This window comes from Chiloscyllium plagiosum, unplaced genomic scaffold (genome assembly GCF_037043375.1).
Source record: "Chiloscyllium plagiosum isolate Xiang-an unplaced genomic scaffold, Cpla_swu_hap1 HiC_scaffold_9, whole genome shotgun sequence".
NCBI lineage: Eukaryota > Metazoa > Chordata > Chondrichthyes > Orectolobiformes > Hemiscylliidae > Chiloscyllium > Chiloscyllium plagiosum.
This window is the reverse complement of record NW_028270147.1, coordinates 126474747-126495078: the sequence shown is the minus strand read 5'-3', so window position 1 is coordinate 126495078 and position 20332 is coordinate 126474747. Positions and strand designations below refer to the sequence as shown.

Here is a 20332-nt window from a genome sequence, read left to right as displayed (position 1 = left end):
TGGGACATGGACATCATGGTAGGTGTGGGGTTCAGTTCCTTTCTGTTGTAACTGTGGGATGGTCTAGGCCTCATCCCAGTAAAACACCCTGATCCAGAGCCTGACCATGGAAGGGAAAGGAGAGAGGAAGGGATTGGAACATGATGTGGATGGACAGGATGGGTCAGTGGGTCAGAGCCTGTCCTGCCCCTCCAGCTCACACTGATGGCCTGAGGATATCCTCTCTCTGCTGGGCCTTCATGGAATGAGGTTTGTGTCCAAACCAGTCCCCAGTGAGAATAGGCCAGCAGCACAGAACTGTCCTTCATTTGGCAAGAATGTGTCCATGTTCCTGAGAGACACCAAACCCTGGTCAATGTGAGAAATGGGGCCTTAGTCCAGGAGAAGATATGTGTCTGGGTCAAGAGTTAACATCCTTTAGTAGGGCAGAGCAGAGGGAGATTTATCTGTTGTCATCTGGGAAAGAGAGAGGCAGGGAGTGAGAGAGAGAGAAAGACAGTCAGAGAGATAGAGATAGAAGGACAGGGTGTGACAGAGAGAGAGTGTCTGAGGCAGTGTAAGCGAGTGCAGGGAGAGAGAGAGGTAAAGGGAGGCAGAGATAGTGGGGTTGAAGACAAGAGAGAGAAAGACAGGGTCTGAGACAGTGTGACTGAGATAGAAAAAGAGACAGAGTGGATGTGAGACTGGAGTAAAGGGAATCTAGTGAGAGAGACAGACAGACAGACAAACAGGTTCTGGTCACCACATTATGAGAGGGATATGACTGTACTCGAGAGGGTGCAGAGCAGATTTCCAAGATGCTGCCTGGCCTGGAGGGTCTGAGCTATGAGGAATGATTGGAAAGGCTGGGATTGTTTCTCTTGGAGCAGTGAAGGTTGAGAGGGAACCTGATAAAGGGCTATAAGATTATGAGGGGCAGAGATAGAGTGGACAGGAAGGCAATTTTTCCATGAGTAGAGGGATCAATATCCAAGGGCAGAGATTGAAGTTCACGCAGACATAGAAAGATAGAAACATGGAGTTGGAGTAGTGTCAGTGTTAGGGTTAGGGTTAGGGTTAGGATTAGGGTTAGGGTTCGGGATCGGCCCTGTGAGACTGCTCTGCCATTCAACATGACCATGGCTAATCAATGCCAAGTTGAGATTAGTGTTGTTAGATCATGGATGACCAGTACAGACTTGTTAACTGCTGCTCATGTCGTTGAGCTTCTGATTGAGAGAGGGACAGAAGACACACATATTGAGAGAGAGAGAGAGCAAGTGTACATTGTGAGATTGAGTGAAAGAGGGCGAGGCATTTAGCTGTTGCTCCAGGACTCAGAGTTCCAATATCCTGGAATAATGCCTGCGAGAGAGCTCAATTAGAGAGTGACTGGAGGGAGACAGACAAAGAGTGAATGAGGTAATGAGAGATTGAGGAGACAAGGAAAGAACGAGTGAGGAAACAGGTAGAAAGATAAGTGAAGGAGAGGAATGGATAATAAGCGAGAGAGAGAGACAGACAGACAGACAGACCAACCAACACAGAAGGAAAGGGAGATAAACAGATTGTCAAACATACATGGAAAAAGGGAAAGATATACATGATTATATAATTGGGGAGGACAGAGTCGGAAATGGAAATAGAAAAGAGGAGGTAGTCAATGAATGACAGGAATATATTCAAGTGAAAGGTAGAAAGAGGAAAATAGGAAAAGGGAGGGAGGAAGTATGAAAAGGAAGGATGAGAGAGAGAGAGAGAAGAGGAAGTGTGAGGGGCTGACGTGGCTCTCTCAGCCTGATGCCATTTACATACTGAGGAACACCCAGTCAGACTCTCACAGGCTGCAGCTTTATAAAGCAGAGCCCAGTGAAGGGAGAGTTTATCAGGAACCAGGCACAGGGACAGGAGCACACACCATGATTTCACACATCCAGCTGATCTGGCCCCTGGCATTCTATGTCGCAGGTACAAATCTCTCTCCTTCCACCTTGAATCTTTAGCTGCTCTCCATTTCACTCCAATTCCACTGACTTGTGATTGAAGGGAAAATGCTGAAACCAGAGGAATGCTCAGTGTCTCCAACAATCTCTCATTTGACAGGCTCTTTCTGTGACAGTTCTGACTTCACTGTGTTTCTCTCTGACCCCTCAGGTATCAGTGGGGACATCATCATGACTCAGTCTCCCCCAGTGCTGTCAGTGGGACTGGGCCAGACCGCAACACTCACCTGTAAATCCAGTCAGAGTGCCAGTGCTGATGTTTCCTGGTACCAGCAGCGAGAAGGGCAGAAACCCTCTCTCCTGATCTACGATGCAGCAACACGATTCACAGGTGTCTCCAGCAGATTCACCGGGACACAAGTATCCAGCACACACTTCACCCTGACAATCAGCAACGTTCAGAATGAGGATGTCGCTGACTATTACTGTCAGTACGAGTCCAGCCCTTACACAGTGATACAGGGCTGTACAAAAACCTCAATACACATACCACCACCTTCTGTACTGACACATCCCACTGCTATATCTAATATATATATATCTCTGAACACACAGTCCCAACTCCTGTACTGACACATCCAACAGTTATATTAGATGTATAATAATGGACACAGTCCCGCCACCTGAACTGACATATCCGACAGTTAAATCTAAATAAAACTGAACAAATTACCCCATGCTGGGATTGTCACTGTCCACTACACACTCCAGTCTCACTGAAGACCTCACTGAAGGCCTCAAGATTCTCCCTTATACTCCATGGCCACATAAGAGAGAGCAAGAGAGGGAGGGGTGAGGGTTGGGGTGGGGAGCGGATAGAGAGAGAGAGAGAGAGAGAGAGAAACAGAATGAGAAACACAGAGAGAGAGAAAGACATGAGTGAGAGAGAGAGGCAGAGAGAAGGTGAGAGTCAGTGAAAGACAGAAAGAGACAAGGAGAGGGTGAGAGTGAGCGATAGACAGAGAGGGACAGGGAGAGGGTGAGAGTGATGGAGGGAAGCCGAGAGCAGAGGTTTTTGTACAGCCTCTGCACTGGGAGCTCTCATTGTGGCTTACGTTCGGTAAAGGAACCAAGCTCAGACTGAGTAAGTAAACCTCAATCCTCCGTTCAATACTGAAATATTGACTAAAACACAAATACTGAATTGTTGAAGGTGTTAGTGGGGAGCTGCAGTGAATGAAATGGTTGATTGAGGAGCACTGTGTCTAACAGGGTGTCCAGCTGTATTTCTTTAGTCCCATTGCTCCCTTTAAGCAGCAAGATATAAGTCAGTCAGTTTTACTCACCGTGTGGAGGAGCTCTGTCCATTTGCAGCCTGTGGTCCTATTCCTGCAGCATGCAGTGAAATCAGTGAGTAGCCTCCTGCCAGTCTCAGTGTGACGGACACGGGCAGAGTTTGATGTGAGCTCTGGCTCCCTGTCCCAGTCTCTGATCTCACTGACCTCAGCAGCAGCAGCAGCAGCAGCAGCAGCAGCAGCAGCACAGTGAGACACCGAGCTCCCACCTCCCCCAGCTTTAACTCTGCTCAATCACACAATCTCAGAATTGTTACAGTGCACAAGGAGACCATTCCACCCATCCTGTCTGTACTGGCTCTCTGAATGAGCAATTCACTGAGTGTCATTCTCCTGCCTTCTCCCTGTCACCCTGCACATTGTTCCTTTTCAAGTAACAGTCTCATTCCCTTCGGAATGTTTCAATTGAAGCTGCCTCCACCACACTCTCAGGCAGTGCATTCCACACCTTAACCACTCACTGGCTGAAAATGTTTTTCCTCATCTCACTTTCGATTCCTTTACTAATTACTTTCAATCTTTGGCCTCTTGCTGTCAATCCTTTCATGAGTAGGAACATTTTCTCCCTGTTTACTCTGTCCAGACCCCTCCTGATGTTGAATTCCTCAAACAAATGTCCTCTCAGCCTTCTCTTCTCCAAGGAAGACTATCCAAATTTCTCCAATATATTTTCTTAACTGACTTTCCTCATCCCTGAATTTTCCATAGGAATTTTTTTACCTCATCTGCCAAATAAGCACAGCCTTCATGAACTATTCACCTTATCTATTCCCCTTGGTCCCTTTTGCCTGCATTTGGATCATTTCCCCCTAAATCTTTCCTCTCCATGTATCTGTTAAATGTTGTCATCAGACTCACCTCTATGACGTCCTCTGGCAGCTCATTCAATACACGCACCACCCTCTATGTGAAGGAGGTGCACCTCAGGTCCCTTTTGAATCTTTCCCATCTTGCTTTAAACTTCTGTCCTCTAGTTTTGGACTCCCCTCCTTGAGGAAAAGACCTTGACCGTATTTATGCCCATGATGATTTTACAAACTTCTAAAATGTCACCCCGCAGCCTCTGACCTTCCAAGGAAAATAGCTCAGGACTAACCAGCCACTCTTTATAACTTAAACCATCCAGTCTCAATGACATCCTTGTCATCTTTTTTACACTCTTTCCAGTTAATGGCATGTTGCCAATAGCAGGGTGACCAGAAATGTGGCCTGATCAATATCTTGGAGAGCTGTGACATAATGTCCCAACTCCATTACTCAATGCTCTGACCAATGAAGGCAAGTGTAACAAATGCTTTCTTTATCACCTGGTCTTCATATCACTCCAGTTTCAAGGCACTATATGCCTCCACCCCTTGGTCTCCCTCTTTGATAACTCTCCCTATGGCCCTACAATTAACTGTGTAAGCCCTGGACTAGTTTTTGTACTGAATGCAACACCTCGCTATTATCTCAATACGGAATGTACATGTACTTTCAAATAACCTTCGTCACTGCCCACGAAGCCACCAATTTTGGTGTCATCTGCAAACTCACAAACCATACTTCCGATATTTTCATTCAAATATTTTCTATAAATGACGAACAATGATGAACCCCGAACCAATCCTTTTACCACACCGCTGGTCACAGGCTTCCAGTCTGAACAAGAACCTTCTACTACCACACTGTCTCCAACCATTAAGCCAATTTTGTATCAATTGGTTTGCTCTCCCTGGATCCCATTTGATCTGACCGTATGAACCAGTTGTCCATGCGGGAACATGTCAAAGACCTTGCTAAAGTCCATGTAGACAATGTCTACCACTCTGGCCTCAGCTATCTTCTTGGTCATGTCTTCAAAAAACTCAATCAAATTTGTGAGACTCGATTTCCCACTTACAAAGCCTTGTGCACTGTCCTTAATCAATCCTTGTCTCTCCAAATGCATGTAAATCCTGTCTTTCAAAATCCCCTCCAACAACTTATGCCCCACTGGTATCAGACTCACCGCTCTATAATTCCCTGGGTATTCCTTGCAGACTTTCTTAACTAACAGCACAACATTATCCATGCTCCAGTCTTCCAACACATCACCCGTGGCTGTTGATGATACAAACGTCTGACCAAGGGGTGTCCCTGTCTCTTCCCAAGCTTCCCACAAAGTACTGGGATGGACCTGATCAGGTCCTGGGGATTTGTCTACCTTTATGAGTTTAAAGAACAGGTCACTGCACCTTTTCTTCTCTAATGAGGACTCTTCTCAACATTTATTTCCTGAATTTCCTTTAATTCACGACCTTTACCAATGGTAAATATTGAGCAAAATATTTGTTTTGTGATTCATCCATATTCTGGTTAAAAAGAAAGTGAAAATTTCTAACTATGAAACTTTTGGTGGTGCTCTATGGGATACGATCCATGATCATGACTTTACTCTGGATTGTCCTTTGTCCTTTTCCACGGTCACCCTAAACCTTGTGATACAATGATCACTCTTCCCTAAATGTCCTTTCACTGACACTTGATCTACTTGGGCCTCCTCACTCCCAAGATCCAGGTCTGGCAGAGCTTTGTTTCTCATTGGAATGGGAACACACGGCTGGAGAAAATTCACCTGAGCACACTCTCACAACTCTGGCCCCTGTTTGCCCTTCACACTGCTACTATCCCAGTCGATATTCTGATAATTAAAGTCCCCCTAATGTTAGCTGTGAATTCCTTGCAGATTTGTCCCTCTACATCCTTCACACTAGTCGGTGACCTATAGACTGCACTGAACAAGCTGATTGCACCATTTTTGTTCTGTATCTCGAACCAAATCAATGCTGTCCTTGAGCCCTCTGGGACATCCTCTTTCTCCAGCTCTGCACCGATCTCCTTAACCAATCCCACACCTCTCACCCTTTCCGCCCTTTCCTATCTTTCCTGAACACCTTGTATCCAGGAATATTTAACACCCAGTCCTGTCCTTATTTGAGCCTCATTTGTGAGAGCAACAACTTCAGATTTTCACTTGGCAATCTGTGTCTGTAACTCCTCAATCTTATTCCCCACACTCCGTGCAGTCCCATACATGCGCAGTCAGCTGGATTTAGAAATGATGACTCTCTTCCTCACTTTGACCCTGCCTAATAAGTTACGATTTGTTACTCTGGTGATCTAACTCATCCAGGATTCTGAGTTCCTTGGATATTCGCCCCTGATTCCCACAGCCCTTGCATGTCAGTTTAAACCCTCTCCAACAACACCAGCAAGGAGCTCAGTTCCTGCTCTGTTCAGAAGCAACCCATTTGGTCTATAGAGGTCACATCTCTCCGCGAGTCATTCCCAAAGTCCCAAGAATCTAAAGCCCTCCCTCCTGGACCACTTTTCCAGCCTCACATACACCTGTCTTATCCTCCTATTCCTATTCTCACTTGTGTGGGACACTTGGAGTAATCCAGAGATTTCTATTACAAATTCCCTGTCAACATTCTGACTGCAGGACCACATCCCTTTCCTCCCTCTGTCACTGGGACTGATGTGGACCACGACTGCTGACTGTTCCCCCTCTCCCCTCAGGGTGCTCTGCGGCTGCAGAGTGACATCCTTGACCCTGGCACCAGGGAGACAACACACCATCCTGGATTCCCATCTGCAGATGCAGAAACACCTATCGATTGTCCTCACTCTCGAATCTCTTCTCACTATCGCTCTTCCAGTCTTCCTTGTGCCCCCCTGGACAGCCGAGCCCTTCCGTGCTGCCAGGGGCTTGGCTCTGGCTGCACTCCCCAGATGAACCATCATCCTCATCAGGATTCTGAACTAAATCCTGGTTGGATAGTGGGACACTCTCAGGGGATTCCTGTACTAGCTGCCTGATCCTTTTGGACTGTCTGCTGCTCCCCCATTCCCTCTCTCCCTGTATATTCTGAAGCTGCAGAGTGACCACATCTAGAAACGTGTTCTCCACGGAGCTCTCAGCCTCACGGACGCTCCGCACTGACACCAGCTGCTGCTCAAGCTCTGAAACCCAGAGCTCCAACCGCTGTCACTGACCACAATTCCTGCTCTCATGGTATTCCAGGAGCTGGGAAGCATTCTGAAGTTCCCAAATGGAATAGGATCCACACTCTCTCCACTCTTTGGTTATCTCTTGGCAAAATTCTGATGACAAACAGCTTCAGCAGGGCTCACAATCCAGGCCTTTCAGTAATCTGGGGTTTGGCAGAGTCTCTTCAAAAGACCATAAGACTTTATGATATCAAAACAGAATTAGGCCATTCGCCCCATCAAGTCTGCTGTGCCATTTGGTTATGGCTGATGTGTTTCTCACAACCATTTTTTCATTATGTTTGATGGCCTTTCCAATCAGGAACCTATCAATGTCCGTCTGAAATACACTCAATGACTTCACCTCCACAGCAATGAGGTCCACAGGTTAACCACCCTCTGGCAGAAGAAATTCCTCCTCATCTCAGTCCTAATGGGTTATCCCTTAACTCTGCAGCTGTAACCACTGGTCCGAGTTTCTCTTACGAGTGGAAACATCTTCTCCCTGCCCACTCTATCCGGGCCTCTCAGTATTCTGTAAGTGTTAATGAGATCCCACGCGCGCCCCCCCCCTGCCCAGGTCCTTAAGAACTCTATCAAGTACACATCCACAGTCCTCAATCTCTCCTCAACAGACCAGGCTGTCACCCCCAGGGTCATTCTCATAAACCTCCTCTGGATCCCCCCCAATGCAAGCACATCCCTCCTTAGATACAGGTCCCAAAACTGTTCACAATATTCCAAATGCAGTCTGACCAGAGTCTCATACAGCTTCAGCAGTACACACCTGCTGTTGAAATGATAGCTAACATTGCATTTGTCTTCCTAATTGCCAACTGAACCTACATATTAACCTTAAGTGAAATCTGAAAGAGGACTTCTAAGCCCCTTTGTGTTTCAGAATTCCAAATTTCCCCATTTAGAAAACAGTTTGAGTCTCTATTCTTCCTACCTAAGGGCATAACCTCATACTTTCCCACACTGTATTCTATCAGCCACTTCTTTGCCCACTCTCTGAGCCTTTCCAAGTCCTTCTGCAGCCTCCCTGCTTCCTCAACTCTCCCTGTCCCTCCCCTCATCTTTGTGTCATCAGCAAATTTAGCAACAATGCCCTCAGTTCCTTTTCCCAGATCGTTAATATATAATTAATTGTTACATGAATAGCTGAGGTCCCAACACTGCCCCCTGCTGAACTGCACGAGGCACCAGCTGCCATCCTGCAAAAGACCTATTTATTTCCACTCTCTATCCATGCCAGTACCGGGCCCCAAACCCCATGGGCTCTTATGTTATTTAGCAGCCTCCTGTGTAGCAACCTGTCAAAGGCCTGCTGGAAATTCAAACAGATCATGCCCATTAACTCCTCTTAAAACATGGAATTCCAGCTTCTCCCTCTCGAACTGCAGGGTGAATTCGATCACATTATGGTTACTGCCCCCTCAGGGTTCACTCACCTTCAGCTCCCCAATCAGGGCTGCCTCATTACACATCACTGAATCCAGAATTACCTGTTTCCTAGGGGCTCTACCACAAGCTGTTCCAAATAAAGCCTCTCGCAGACATTCCATGAATTCCTTACCTTGAGATCCATTGCCAACCTGACTTTCCCAGTCCACCTGCATATTGCAGTCCCCATGACTATTGTAATAATGCCTTTCTCACTTGCCTTTTCTGTCTCCTGATTTATTTTCTGACCCACATCCCGATTACTGCGAGGAGGCTTGTACATAACTCCCATCAGGGTCTTTGTTTCTTTGTGCTTTCTTAAGTTGACTCACACAGACTCTATGCAGTCCAACTCTATATTTCTTCTTGCTGTCAATTTAATTTCATTTCTCAATGACAGAGTAAACCCACTCCCCCGCACCCCCATCTACCGATCATTACAAACGTAGAAACATAGAAAATTGCTGCAGGAATAGGCCATTCAGCCCTTTGAGCCTGCACCACAATTCAATATGATCATGGCTGATTATGCAATCTCAGTATCCCATTACCACTCTCCCCCCTATACCCATAAATCCCTTCAGCCTCAAGGGCCCAGTCCCCCTTGTATATAACAAACAAACTGGCCCCACCGGTTTTCTGTGGTAGAGAATTCCACTGGTTCACAACATCTGAATAACTTAATCTTAGACTGTGACCCCTAATTCTGGACTTTTTAATATCGAGAACATTCTTCCAGCATTGACACTGTCAAATCCCATCCGGATTTTACATGTTTCCAAGAGATTCCCCTCATTCTTCTAAATCCCAGAGAATACAAACCCATTCGATCCAGTCTTTCCTCATACGTCAGTCCTGCTGTCCCAGGAATCAGTCTGGTGACCTTCGCTCGACTCCCTCAATAGCAAGAATGTCCTTCATCAGACTAGGAGACCAAAACTGCACACAATACTCAAGGTGAGGCCTCACCAAGGCCCTGTATAATTCTGCAAGACATCCTTACTCCAATACACAAATCCTCTCACTGTGAAGGCCACCATGCCATTAGCTTTCCTCACTGCCTGCTGCACCTGCATGCCCCCTTTCAGTGACTGTTCCACCATGACACCCAGCTCTCATTGCACCTCACCTTTTCCTAAACTTTCACCATTCACTAATAATCTGACTTCCCGTTTACCAGCAAAGTGGATAATCTCACATTTACCCACATTATATTGCATTTGCCAAGCATTTGTTCACTTAGCCAGCCTGTCCAAGTAACCCTGCAGCCTCTTAGCATCCTCCTCACAGCACACACTGTCACCCAGCTTCGTGTCATCTGCAAATTTGGAGGGATTGCATTCAATTCCTTTGTCCATATCATTTATGTATATTGTGAACAGCTGGGGTCCCAGCACTGAACCCTGCGGTACCCCACTCATCACTGCCTGCCACTCTGAGAAGGACCCATTTATTCCAACTCTCTGCTTTCTATTTGGCAACGAGTTCTCTCTCCATGTCAATACATTACCTCCAATACCACAAGGTTTACTTTTGCTCACTAACCTATCGTATAGGACTTTGTCAAAAGCCTTTTGAAAGTCCAGATACACAACACTCACTGAGTTCTGAGGGAGGGTCAGTCAATCCGAAACGCTAACTTTGATTGCTCTCCACAGATATTGCCAGATCGGCCGAAAACTTTCATTAATTTTTGTTTTTGTTGTCCACTGATTCAACCGTGTCCACTCTCAACTGATCACATCCTCAAAACCTTCCAGAAGATGTGTCAGGCCTGATTTCCCTTTCGTAAATCCATGCTGACTTGGACCGATCCTGTCACTGCTTTCCAAATGCTTAGTTATTGTATCTTTAATAACTGACTCCAGCGTTTTCCTCCTGTATAATTCCTCATTTTCACTCTCCTTCCTTTTATTAAAAAGGGGGGTTACATTGGATACTGTCCAGTCCATTGGAACTCTGTCAGAGTCGACAGAATGTTGGAAAATGATCACCAATGTGTCCACTATTTTTCCACCCACTTTCTTAAGGACTCTGGGATGCAGAGTATCAGGCCCTGGGGACATATTAAGTTTTGATACCATCAGTCTCCCCAAGACCATTTCCTGACTAACAAGGATTACCTTTAGTTCCTCCTTCACACTTGACCCTCTATCCCCTTGCATTTCCTTTCAATAAGCTGTGCATCCTTGGATATTTAGTTCCCAGCCCTGATCCCCTTGCAGCCACGTCCCTGCGCTACAGGCTCATTTACCTTGTTTCATATACTCGATGAATTGAAGTACAACACCCTCAGTCATGCACTGACTGCCTCCTTCTCATAGTTATCTCCTTTAGAAATCACAGAATCCCTACAGTGTGGAAGCAGGCCATTCAGCCCAGTCTGACCGTCCAAATAGTATCCCACCCACCCTACAATTCCCATGGATAATCCTCCTGACCGAAACATCTTTGTGACAATGGGAGGAAACCCAAGTGGACACGGGGAGAATGTGTAAATCCCACACAGACAGTCGTTGGAATTGAGTCTGTGTCTCCGAAGCTGTGAGACAGCAGTGCTAACCATTGATCTACCATTCCACCCTGTGGTGCCTCAAGTTCGATTCCTGATCCTTTCCATACTCTTGATCCTATCAATTGGTCTGGATACTTTAGTAATTTATTCTGAGCCCCTACCTTCTTTGTTTTGTTTAAATTCCTCAGAAACTTGATTTACCTTGGTTTGTGTGGTACAGCTTTGTTTACCTTTTTCCAAATGGGTCAAGCATTAAGATACAAAGCCTTTAAGTTTGGTCTGTAATTGAGCTTCCCTGCACTTTTAAGTTCCCTCAGTACAATATGACATTCATAATATTCTGTCCTTTCCTTTTATTTCCTGGTAACATCAAATCCCATCACTACCCAGTAATCCTCCCTTCTCCTTTAACTTTCATTTTCTCATTTTCCATCCAACTGTTCCAGTTATTTTCTCTTTGAATCATATTCAGGCTGATATTTATCCCTGAACAAACGTCACTCAAAATGTTCCTTGGTTCATTGTTGCTTGCGGGATCTTGCTGTGTACAATCTCTCTTCCACATTTCCTGCATTCCTTCAGTGACCTCATTTCAATCAAGTCCCACACTGTCTGCAAATGTCTTGGGGACAGCATGAATCTTTCTTTTCCTTGGATGAACTGGGAATCTTTCAGATGTGAAAGATGCCATTCCAATATTGCACAGTCTTCCTCCTGAACTACAGTTTCTGCTTTGTCCCTCTCTTTTGTGAAAACCGACCGAAAGATTTCATGAAGAACCATCGCTCCATCTTGCACCACCGCACACAAGTTCCCTTCCTGCTCTCGAATGGGCCTCACACATTCCTTCATTCTCTTCTTGTTCTTTCTGTGATTATAAACATCACTGGGATTTCCTTCACTTCATTTGGACACATCTCATCCTGTCAGCTCTTTGCTTTCCTCAGGTCCTGGTTAATTTCACCCCTGCATTTTGTCTTTCAGCCAAGTTTTACCAAGTCACTGCCCAGTTCAGTAAAATGGTTCATTCCCAAAAGAAAATTTTTATACTTGCTCCATGGTTCTCCATTTCCATCCCTCCTCTCAATCTCACTGAGTTCTGATCACTGTCACTGAAATGCTCCCCCATTGAGAGCCCTTCCAGCTGTTCACATTCATTTCCTAAACAATGGTCCAAAACTGTCCCTTCTCTTTCACCATCACCTTCTCAGGGGCAATTAGGGATGAGCAATAAATACTGGACCTGCAGTGACATTCACATCCCAAGATGCAATTTTTAAAATCCCTGTCCTTTTATGGGGTTTGTTTGGTGTTGGCCACAAATGTTCAAATTGATTGTTTTACCAGTTCATGATCAGAGAGTTAACATCCCTTCAAATGGCAGGGATCAAAATTATTTCTCTTGCTTTTCAGATGGTCAAAACTCTCAGCCCAAGCTGACCCTGCTGCCCCCCTCCCCAGAGCAGGTCAATGCCAAGGACACTGCCACCCTGATGTGCCTTGCCAATCACTTCTATCCCGATGAGCTGGAGGTGCAGTGGAAGAAGGACGGTGCAGTCATTTCGGATGGGGTTCAGACCAGCAACTACCTGCGAGCTTCGGACAACACCTACAGTGTCAGCAGCCTGCTGACCCTCTCTGGGTCTGACTGGGAGTCCAACACTCGCTTCTCCTGTGCCCTCACCCACGTGACCCTCTCCTCTCCCCTCAGCAAGAGCATCAGGAGATCAGAATGTGTGTAGAGTGTTGGAGACAGTCCACAGAGGAGACACAACTTTAAATAGAACAGGGCTGAGCTGGCAGGGCAAAGATTATTGTCAGCACTGAATTTCAACTCTCTTCCTTCTCAGGACTGGCTCAGAGACACATCTGATGTCCAAGGGTTAAGACAGGTCATTGGGATCATTAAAAAGAGGCTTTACTCTGTATCAAACCACATGCTGTCCCTGTTCTGGGAGTGTTTGATTGGCGCAGTGATGACTTGTGATGTCAAGTAAAACCTCTCGAAGATGCTGAAAACTGTCAGCTGTACTAAACATTGTGAACCTCAGAAGTCTCTGTTTCAGTAAACCAGATCTCCTTCCTGCTCAGCTGCCAGTTCCAATTTAAGGTTTTGTCACTGTTTTAAGGGACAGGATTCTCTTTTTTTTTTGAGAAAATCTCCACAAGTGTTTTCCTCAAGCTCCATTGTGGCTGTGAATTTGTGCAGCTTCCTCTGTCTGGGCTGTTAATTGCTGACTGTTTTCTGTCAATGTCAATCTGGAAAAGGAAATTAAAATGAATAATATTCGGTCTCTGTCTCTGTGTGCTTTGGGAATGGCCAGAGCTGAAGCCTCAGGGAAAGGGTGTGTGAAGTGTTAACCTCCACCCTCAAGGCTGGAGAATGAGGGGGAGAATTGAGGGGCAATGAGGTCCCAGGAGCAGGAGAGCAATGCTACCATTGTGTCCAGAAGGGTTACTTTAAGCAGGAATGCAGTGCTTCAAGGAAATCTTTCCCAATAAATGGAGGAAAAAAGGAAGGTAGGAGGGGACAATGGGGAACACAATAATCTGATGGAAATTTGCTCACCCATTCCTTAGGCACAGCAAGATCCCAGGCGTAGAAATTCAACTCAACTGTTTGAGAGCCAGAACCACTGGGAACCCTGTATTTATGAATATGACCAGCAGGATCTTGTTACTCAGAATAACAATTCCACAGGGTTTGGGATATAAATATTCCATAAATTAGACTTGGGTTTTCTTTACTCTTCAAATGAGATAGAATTGCCCCGTGTGTCCCTGGAGTCAGATTGAGAATGTTAAATCTGGGGAGTCTGGGAGTCACGGCTGGGGAGGGCAGTCAATGATAAACTGGTTCCACTTTCTGCTGTCATATTCTGTAGCCCCTGGGCCATCTCAGTGAGGATCATCCAGGGCTCAGGGTGGATTCCAGAGCAGCTCATTGTCCTGACTGTTGTGTTCCTCAGTCCACATGTGGCTCCGGCAATCTCACTCCATGGCTCTAGTATCTGTGGGAACCCATGGGGCTGAAATCTTTGTTCACAGGACAATCCTGAGTTTGGTTTTTGATTCCAATGTGAGGAAATGGGGGCTGAGTATGAAACATCCCGTCTGAAACTGGTGAGGGTACTTTATCATGATGAATAGAAACTGATGTCAGAATAAAGTCAGGTGTTGATGGGAGTGAGGAATATCTCAGTGATCTGTCTCCAGAATCCACACACTACACACATCCTTCTGTCAGACCCTGAAGGCTGAGAAACAGCTCCTTGACATCCAACATTTCTCCAATTTTCCCAGTAAAGGTGAAATATTCTTTGCCTCAGTGATTCCCTGGGACAGGACATTTTAAAAATTGCTGTGGGAAGGGAACTGTTCCTCTCAATGACAAAGCCAATGGAAGAATGTGGAGCTGGCACTGTGAAATGTTAGGGCACAGAGGATGACATCAGAAGCAATTCAATATCATCACTCTCTCCTTTGCAGTGGTTAAACTGATAACATTTACTTTTTGCTCACAATTTGCTCTCTCGCATTCGATCCACTTGCCTTTCTTGCTTTTCTTTTTTTGACTTCAGTCTGTGGGTAGTTCCATCAAAGCCCAATCTCCTCACACTCATCCTGGCCCCTGAAGAGACTAGAGACAAACTGCAAATGCTGGAATCCAAGGATGACCAGCAGGAGGCTGGGAGAACACAGCAAGACTGGCAGCATCAGGAGGTGGAGAAATCGACGTTTTGGGTAAAACCCTTCTTCAGGAAGTGGGGCGGGTGGGTACTGGGGGAGCTGCAGATAAAGGGAGTGGGAGAGATGAATCCGGATTCATCTCTCCCATCAACCAATCAGGTCATACCCTCTACCTTTCTCAACCTATCCCCATCTCGCCACCCTGCTCCCCCCTACCCCCTTTATCTGCAGCTCCCCCAACACCCACTCCCTCTTCCTGAAGAAGGGTTACACCCAAAACGTCAACCTCTGAACAGATTAGACAGGGAAGGTTTGATTACAACAAGAGTCACAGGTATTTCATACCTCATCTCATTGAATCAAACCATCGAGCCCATCAATCCTGAAAACAGATTCCAACATTGAAGTCCCATTTGCTGGTTGCAAATGTAAAGTCTCTGTCAGGCTGAAAGAAGGAAGCTCTCGACTGAGAAATGAGTGAGCTTAACCCAGATCCTGAACAACAGCACAACAGAATGGAGTGATATAAATCAGAAACAGTATAAATACAGGGCAGCCTATATACTGCAGCTAGCACTGAGTGCAGCCAGCACAGAGGGGAATGCTGGGAAGTTTGGTCAGTGTGGAAGTTCAGTGAACTCCGGGAAGGAGTCTACCTTTACTTTTCCAAACGGATTTGGAACTGCCACGTCAGCTGCTGGGAGCCTGCATATGCCCTTGGTTTGAATGAAACAAAATGATAACCAAGAGAATAGGAGTCTGGTAAGCAGATCAGCTGGGAATTGTTTAGTATGAGGGACTGTCTAAATACACTGCTTCAGGACATGTCCATTAGGGAAGGTTTATAAATGGAAAGTACTGAAACTTCAAAACAGAGATTTAAGACAATTACTGGTTTAATGAAGGAATAGATATTTTTCATTTCTAAGTGTGATCACCATTCCTTTATTGCATTGAAGTGATTCAGGGTAAATACATCTGTAGTGAATGTATAAAACTACAGGAACTCCCAGTCGGGGATTTAGATTGAAAAAATGGTGATACATCAGGGAGTTTCCTTTGGGGCCTTGGAGAGAAGTGAGGGGGGAGGTGTGGGCGCAAGTGTTGCACCTCCTGCGGTTGCAAGGGAAGGTGCCGGGAGTGGAGGTTGGGTCGGTGGGGAGTGTGGATCTGACAAGGGAGTCGCGGAGAGAGTGGTCTTCCATATCCGCCACAGATTCACCTGCACCTCCACCCACATCATCTACTGCATCCGCTGCAGCTGGTGTGGCCTCCTCTATATTGGGGAGACAGGCCGCCTACTTGCGGAGCGATTCAGAGAGCACCTCTGGGCCACCCGGACGAACCAACCCAACCACCCTGTAGCACAGCATTTCAACTCCCCCTCCCACTCCACCGAGGATATGCAGGTCATTGGACTCATCCACCGCCAAACCACAACAACCCGACGGTCGGAGGAGGAGCGTCTTATCTTCCGACTGGGAACCCTCCAACCGCAGGGGATGAACTTGGACTTCACCAGTTTCTTCATCCCCCCTCCCCCCACCTTGTCTCAGCCGGATCCCTCCAGCCCGGCACCGCCTTCCTGACCTGCAGTCTTCTTCTTGACCTCTCCGCCTCCATCCTACTCCGACCTATCACCCTCACCTTGACCTCTTTCCACCTATCACATTTCCAACGCCCCTCCTCCAAGTCCCTCCTCCCTACCTTTTATCTTCTCCTGCTGAACACTCTCTGCTCATTCCTGAAGAAGGGCCTGTGCCCGAAACGTCGAATCTCCTGTTCCCTGGATGCTGCCTGACCTGCTGTGCTGTTCCAGCAATAAAGTTTCAACTTTGATCTCCAGCATCTGCAGACCTCACTTTCTCCTTCATTGGAAGGTGCATTGAGTAGAAGGATAGACAACTTATGCTGCACACTTGGAATATTGTATAAAGTTCTGGCCACCACACTACCAGAAGGATGTGGATGTTATGAAGACGGTGCAGAAAATGTTTACCAGGACATGTGGCGATTGTAGTTCTGAAGAAAGGTTGGATAGACTGGGTTTGTTTTCACTGGAATGCGGGAAAATGAGGCGTGACCTGATAGAATTTTATAAAGTTGTGAATGGAGAGTGGAAAATATGAGGCTTTTCTTCCCCAGGATGGAGGGGTCAATTATTGGGGAAGAGAGGTTCAAGGTGCGGGGTGGGGTGGGGGAATCTAAAAGAGATGTGTGAGGCTAGTATTTCACACAAAGGAAGTTGAGTACCTGGAACACACTGCCAGAGGAGGGGGTGGAAGCAGACACAATAGAAGTATTCAAGGAATACCTGCACTAATGCATGATTAGGAAGAGAACAGAGGGATATGAATCCTGTCGGCGAAAACAGTTTCAGTGTGGAAGGGCAAAATGTGTCAGCACAGGCTTGGAGGGCCGAAGGGCCTGTTCCTGTGCTGTATTGTTCCTTGTTCTTTGGTCCCTGCTGTTGAATTGGATTCTCGGGGACCAGCTCCGTATGAAGAGCCTGTTCTCATTCTTTTGTTGGAGTTCATGCTGCTTCCTTGCTACGTCACTGATCAAACCAACAATGGGGAAAGCCTCTTGATATTTTAACTACACTGTCTGCAGGAAAATGTTTGGCCGAGGGTTTAATACTGTTTTGTAAGCTAATGACGTCAATACACCAGTGTTGTTTACAGTTGGGAACATTTAACATCAAGGTCCGAGATTTATATGAACCCTCACTCATGATAATACAGTTTTCAATGTTTCTCTCTCCTTACATGTTATGAAGAGGTTTGCAAATGTGTTTTGATGAGAACAGTGCATCCTGAACACCATATGACGGAGTGGGTGTCTGTTTAAGTTCTCACTTGTTATAATACAGTTTTAAATGTGTCAGTGTTACTTTCCCCATTCTCTGGGGGTTTCGCTGTCACTATCCCCACCCCACCCTTCACCCTCGGGGTGATACCATTTTTAGCATCCTTTCTGTCTGAGAATGTCCCTGTTCTTGTCCCCCCCTTCTCCCAGGGACGGGGTGGGTGTTTCACATCCACCTGGTTTGTTAGTTCCATTTGCTCACTTGTGAAATGGATAATCCCTGTTTTACTCTGATAACAGTGAGTCAAAGCCCGAAACAGCTCACCCTTCATCTCCATCATATTGTGGGTGGCACGGTGGCACAGTGGTTAGCACTGCTGCCTTACAGCGCCAGAGGTCCGGGTTCAATTCCCGCCTCAGGCGACTGACTGTGTGGTGTTTGCACGTTCTCCCCGTGTCTGCGTGGGTTTCCTCTGGGTGCTCCGGTTTCCTCCCACAGTCACAAAGATGTGCAGGTCAGGTGAATTGGCGATGCTAAATTGCCCGTAGTGTTAGGTAAGGGGTAAATGTAGGGATATGGGTGGGTTGCGCTTCGGCGGGTCGGTGTGGACTTGTTGGGCCGAAGGGCCTGTTTCCACACTGTAATGTAATCTAATCTCAGTGCTTAAGGTTGGTCAGTACTGTCTGGCTCCAGATCAATCCCACCACTTCCCACAGTTTTCCCTCTTTCTGACTGAACATCTTATTTCAGGAATCTGGATATACTTATCTAGGACACTCAGGAGCTTTTCCTTGAATAAGCTCCACATTTTTATTGTGCCCATCCCCTGCAGTTTCCTTCCCCATCCTATGCTTCCTAAACCTTGCCTAATCGCATCGTAATTGCCTTTCTCCCAGCTGTAACTCTTGCCCAGTGGTATACACCTATCCCTTTCTATTACTAAAGTAAACATAACAGAATTGTGATCGCTATCACCAGAGTGCTCACACACTTCCAAGTCTAACACCTGGCCAGGCTTATTACCCAGTACCAAATCTAATGTGGCTTTGCCCCTTGTTGGCCTGTCTACATACTGTGTCAGGAAGCCCTCCTGCAGACACTGGACAAAAACTGATCCATCTATAGTACTCGCACTATAATGTTCCCGGTCAATATTTGGAAAGTTGAAGTCCCCCATGACAGCTACCCTGTCTGTCTCACTCCTATCGAGAATCATTTTTGCTATCCTTTCCTCTATATCTCTGGAACTACTCGGAGACCTATAGAAAGATCCCAACAGGGTGTCCTCTCCTTTCCTGTTTCTAACCTCAGTCCCTGGTACCTCAGTTGACGAGTCCCCAAACATCTTTTCTGCAAACGTAATACTGTCCTTGACTAACAATGCCACACCTCCCCCTCTTTTACCATCTTCTCTGTTCTTACTGAAACATATAAATCCCGCAACCTGCAATAACCATTCCTGTCCCTGCTCTATCCATGTCTCCGAAATGGCCACAACATCAAAGTTTCAGGTACCAACCCATGCTGCAAGTTCATCCACCTTATTCTGGATGCTCCTGGCGTTGATGTGGACACACTTCAAAACAACTTCTTGCTTGCCGGTGCCATCTTGCGTCCCTGAAACTTGATTTCTCTACTCTCAACCGTTTCTATGCTCGAACTACAATTTTGGTTCCCATCCCCCTGCTGGATTAGTTGATCTTTAAACGTCATTGTCTACAGGAATAGTGCCAGAAGATTGGAGGATAGCAAATGTGGTTCCCCTGTTCAAGTAGGGAGTAGAGACAACCCTGGTAATTATAGACCAGTGAGCCTTACTTCAATTATTGGTAAAGTGTTGGAAAAGGTTGTAAGAGATAGGATTTATAATCATCTAGAAAAGAATAATTTGATTAGGGATAGTCAGCATGGTTTTGTGAAGGGGAGGTCGGGCCTCACAAACCTTACTGAGTTCTTTAAGAAGGTGACCAAACAGGTAGATGAGAGTAAACCGGTTGATGTGTTGTATATGTATATTTCAGCAAGGTGTTCGACAGGGTTGTTAAGAACGCATACAGTATTTTAGCTTTTATTAATAGAGGGATTGAGGTCTGGAACCATGAGGTTATGCTACAGCTGTACAAAACTCTGGTGCGGCTGCACTTGGAGTATTGTGTATAGTTCTGGTCACCGCATTATAAGAAGGATGTGGAAGCTTTGGAAAGGGTGCAGAGGAGATTTACTAGGATGTTGCCTGATATGGAAGGGAGGTCTTACGAGGAAAGGCTGAGGGACTTGAGGCTGTTTTCGTTGGAGAGAAGAAGATTGAGAGGTGACTTAATAGACACATATAAGATAATCAGAGGGTTAGATAGGTTGGATAGGGAGAGCCTTTGTCCAAGTATGGTGACGGCGAGCATGAGGGGGTATAGCTTTAAATTGAGGGGTGATAGATATAGGACAGATGTCAGGGGTAGTTTCTTTACTCAGAGAGTAGTAAGGGTATGGAATACTTTGCCTGCAACGGTAGTAGATTCACCAACTTTAAGTGCATTTAAATCGTCATTGGACAAGCAAATGGACATACATTGAATAGTGTAGA

General features: G+C 46.1%; 1 long non-coding RNA gene, 1 pseudogene and 1 gene segment (V, D, J or C); 2 read left to right on the top strand and 1 right to left on the bottom strand.

Annotated features, from left to right (window-relative positions):
- LOC122552870 (uncharacterized) overlaps nucleotides 1-20332 on the top strand; it is a 1138103-nt pseudogene that overhangs the window by 713024 nt on the left and 404747 nt on the right.
- Nucleotides 1-20332, bottom strand: part of LOC122547613 (Ig kappa chain V region Mem5-like) — a 229387-nt gene that overhangs the window by 61073 nt on the left and 147982 nt on the right.
- On the top strand, nucleotides 2821-13544 carry LOC148149320 (uncharacterized). Its single transcript, XR_015758093.1, has 2 exons — nucleotides 2821-3066; nucleotides 12666-13544. It is a non-coding gene; the product is annotated as an uncharacterized LOC148149320 (long non-coding RNA).